We start from the raw sequence: 4,648 nt of genomic DNA on the forward strand, positions 1-4,648 counted from the left end.
CTTCTTTTGACTTTCGCACTGTGTCCTTGCATCAACAATGACCCGGCGGAGATCATCATCATCTGGCACATCGTTTGGTTCCTCTTGATCTTCAGCAGCTTCCTCCGTTTCAGCATCACCGTATTCAGGGGGCACATAGTTGTCATCGTTCTCTTCTTCTTCGTTGTCTTCCATCATAACCCCTAATTCTCCGTGCTTGGTCCAAACATTATTGTGTGGCATGAAACCCTTATAAAGCAGGTGGCTGTGAAGGATTTTCCGGTCAGAGTAAGACTTCGTATTCCCACATATAGGGTATGGACAACACATAAAACCATTATGCTCGTTTGCCTCAGCCACTTCGAGAAAATTATGCAGGCCCTTAATGTACTCGGAGGTGTGTTTGTCACCGTACATCCATTGTCGGTTCATCTGCGTGCATTATATACAATTATGTGTGTCAAAAACCATTACAGATTCACATAGATAGATAAGTGACCAAATTAATAGAAGTTCATCATCACATTAAAACCAAAGTACATACATAGTTCTCATCGAACAAATATAGCTCTCCAGAGCATCTAGTTAAACCATACATTGAAACTATGTAAAACCTTTCAATGCAACAACAAATGCGATCATAATCACAACCAAGGTAACAATTGATCCAACGACATAATGATACCAAGCCTCGATATGAATGGCATATTTTCTAATCTTTCTAATCTTCAACCGTGTTGTATCCATCTTCTCCTCTTGTGATCATCGACGACATCCGCAACATGCAACTCCAATATCATCTTCTCCTCCTCAATTTTTTTTATTTTTTCCTTCAAGTAATTTTTTTCTTATTCAACTAAATTTAACCTCTCGACAATAGGATCGATTGGAATTTCCGGTTCAACTACCTCCTAGATAAAAAAAATCTATGTCACGTTGGTCGCCATAATTGTCATAAACAATAAATGAACCAAATAGTTATAAAAGATAATATATACCACATCCAAATCATAGCCAGGACGAGGGCCGATGGGGGCGGATACCAAAACTATCGCACTATATAATAACAAGCAATAATAAAAGTAAGAAAATTCGACAAGTATCTATCTAAAGTAAGAATTTTTTTTTCAGAAAGAAGATAAGAACAAGAGGCTCACCACGATGGTGCCGGCGACGAGATCGGCGCGGGTGATCGACGACGGTGAAGACGGAGACGGGACATGACGAACCACTAAACCTAGACAAATCTCGGGAAAAATTGAGCTTGGAGGTCAAGCTTCGAGAGGAGAAAGCTTAACTAGTGTGGTTCGGGCATTTCATCGAACACCTCATGTGCATAGGAGGTGAGCTAGAGCACCACAAAGCTCTCCCCTCGCCGACCTGAAAAAACAAAGCAGTGTGGAGTGCTTTGCTCGCCGGCGAGGGGGTATATATAGCCACCTCATTGGTCCCAGTTCGTGACTGGAACCGGGACTAAAGGCCCCCCTTCTGTCCCGGTTCTAGGCACGAACCGGGACCAATGGCTGTTGGGCCATTGGTCCCATTTCGGGCCTAGAACCGGAACAAATGGATCCACATGAACCGGGACAAATGCCTCCCGAGGCCCGGCCGGGCCCCTGGGCGCACGAACCGGGACGTATGCCCCCACGGGTCCCGGTTCGTGAGTGAACCGGGACTAATGGGCTGGCCAGGCCCCAACCAAAGCTCTGTTTTCTACTAATGAGACCACCACCCCCACTCAGATCGCGTGGTTGCGTCTGAGAGTGAACAATTGACGCCGATGATGTGGCAGCACACCCAGCATAGAGATTCGCGTGGAAGATCGGATGACTCATGTCGCGTCACGCGCATGAAATATTCCTGGCGAAGTATTTTTTTGCAGGGGTTTCTGGCTATTGTTAGCTCAAATAATATGGTAATGGTAATTACTAAGGGCATGTACAATGGTTCTATCTTAAGAGTGCCATGTAGGATAAATGATGAGGTGGAGGAGAGAGAAATCATAAGAGAAGGCTTGTCTTATCTTATTTAAGAGAAGACAAGAGATGATTTCTTAGCACAATTTGTCTCATCATATTTTTAGGAACAACTAATTATTGAAGATAAGGCTAAGAGATGACCCATTGTAGACATGTTTTCTTGTCATCTCTAATTTACATGCAAAACTTAAAATAAGACTATCTTATCAATCATTGTACATGCCCTAAGCTCGTCGATCAGTACCTAAACTAACCTTGCAGATTGCACGCATGGGAATATCTCACCCTGGCGCATCGATATTGTGCGTGTATGGTAACAAATCTTGTGGATGTTTTTCCTTGAGTTGGACCATATAACCACACATACCACGTGGTAACAAATCTGGCAGACTAATTGACCACTAAATACACAAAACCTGCTAATTATGCGCATTCCAAACCAGGAGCACTATCTCCCATAATGCACATGCGCACAACACAGGAAATATCTCACCCTTGATGCGTGTATATATGGTACAGTAACTAATATTCTCAATCCAGTCGCATATCTTACTACCATAACTCTGTGATCTGCAAACCGTATCACAGGTCTGTGGTCCTAGCTTGTATATATAAGGATTATGCCGATATGCATATATCCTCTCATCAATCAATCACATTCACAGCGCGTATCTATGTACAGTTATTTTGTACTGCACCCTCTATATTTACTGAGACAAGAGGGGGTCATGGCCATTGCCTCAGATCTCTAACTGTGTCGCAATCTCGTCAACACCATGAAGGGGGGCAGCATGGTGTATACAATTGCTCTTTTGTTCATCGGGTGCCTAGTCATGGTTGGACAATGTAAGCGCATCTTCTCTATCATATTGTTTATATCCTTGCAGCCAGCCCACTATATTTCAAAAGTATTGTTCCTTCTATCTACATAAGATAAGATACTTGCCGACTGTGCACAGATAACCATATAATATGTCACATGTAACAGGTCGTCCTGAGCCCGAGAGCACATACGAAGATGGCCATCGCAACGTGGCTACGGTGGTCTCATCATTAGATGACAACAAACTTACCTTGCAATGGTGTGTCGCAAGGGATTGTGTAACCAAAGGTGAACCGCATGCCAATCATTGCTTTTGCTGCCACAATGCGCCGGGAGCACCTTGTTTTAATTCCAGATTGGATTGTCAGAGTCAATGCCCAACTATGCCTCCAGGAAAATAAGGGTGTGCATAGTAGGAAATAGGTTTAATTTGTCATTATCTATGCAATTTGAGTCATGGGCGAGTATTAAATTATGTTGAGAATTAAACATTTTATTTGATGATTATGAGAGTGGTGATTCCTCAAGACCACCTTTTATGTGGCTTATTGAAAGTGAAATGTTCTTCTTTCAGCCGGAAAAATGTGTATGTGAGCATTGCGTGAATCTATGCATATAAGTTCTTCTATGTTATATTTTGTGCATCCAAAAAAAATGAACCACGAGAAAATAAAATGTGATCTTCGAGCTTGCGAGAAAGCTACCGCATTCTAGGCCAGCTCAAGTGGGCAGACCAACCTATTTCGTTGGAAGAGCATAAAAGATGGCCCATCAAGGCAGCAACTATAGTATAGTAAAAAAACTCACTTGTACAAATATTTATCATGACATCGTTCGAAGAGTAACAAAAATCAAATATCCATACCAAGCATCTCAGATCTCGCTATGGTCCTCACACTCCGTCCTCAATACCGCATCTCCATATAGAAGAGTAACCTGTACAGAAAGAGAAGATCAGTTAGGGAACCAAATTTCTGCCAATGCAAAAATCAAATGGAAAATGAACTTGAAATTTACAAGATTATTTAAAAAGCGATGATAGGCGCTTCTCTCTAGATGCGAGTACTTAGCAGTGTGTTGAAGGAAGAAATGAGAAATCGATAGGGTTGTGAGATGAAGAAATTAAGGATGAATAGCTACAACGGAAAGATCCATTAATTTTTTAGGTGCTTCGAGAGAGGAGTGGAATTAACAATGAGGAGAGGAGGGGATATAAAATTGGTGGCTGTGGCATGCGTCCTTGATTAATCGATCATTAGAACTTGAAGCTGGCTGCCCTCAGCCCTAACATTCGGGAGCAACTAATTAAGGAGTACCTCGTGGAGGGCTCCCACAAAGGTCCCTTTTTGGGCCTCGAAGTGCGCCAAGTGGTGTGCCCGGCCGCCATCAGGTGTCGCGGGCTAGGCGCACCCTCAGGATATCGGCTTTTCTTTCCTGCACTGAGTATGTATCAAGGTTTTTAATTCCAAAAACAAAATAATTTTGGACCTTACAGAAATATATGAAATTTCGTATATTCTCGAAATTATTTTGATTTTGAGATTACAAATTTCACTTAATTTTAATGAATTCCAACATAACTTAAATTTATTTTTAAACCAGTTTGAATCTACATCACAATTTTGTGGTTAAAAATATTTCGGACCCCACTGAAATATGCAATTTTTTGTTGAAATTTTTAACCTTGGTACATATAATCGTTGTGTCAATTAAACTTTTAACATCGAGTAATGCAAGTGTGACAACTTTAATATGGTAATTATGATCCTACTGGCCAAACAAAGTTACATTCCAAAAAGAGAAGGGAGAAACAAAGGAGCTACAAATCAGTAACAAAAACACAAATGTGTCAGCTGAACCAAAAGTT

The 4,648-nt window shown here is 41.5% G+C and overlaps 1 long non-coding RNA gene across 1 annotated transcript; it reads left to right on the forward strand.

The window, feature by feature from the left end:
* The first annotated feature begins 2,692 nt into the window (after positions 1–2,692).
* On the forward strand, positions 2,693–3,329 carry LOC119314814. The gene is made up of 2 exons (XR_005152466.1): positions 2,693–2,804; positions 2,947–3,329. It is a non-coding gene; the product is annotated as an uncharacterized LOC119314814 (long non-coding RNA).
* Positions 3,330–4,648: the final 1,319 nt, after the last annotated feature.

This window comes from Triticum dicoccoides, chromosome 6A (assembly GCF_002162155.2).
Source record: "Triticum dicoccoides isolate Atlit2015 ecotype Zavitan chromosome 6A, WEW_v2.0, whole genome shotgun sequence".
In the NCBI taxonomy this organism is placed as follows: Eukaryota; Viridiplantae; Streptophyta; class Magnoliopsida; order Poales; family Poaceae; genus Triticum; species Triticum dicoccoides.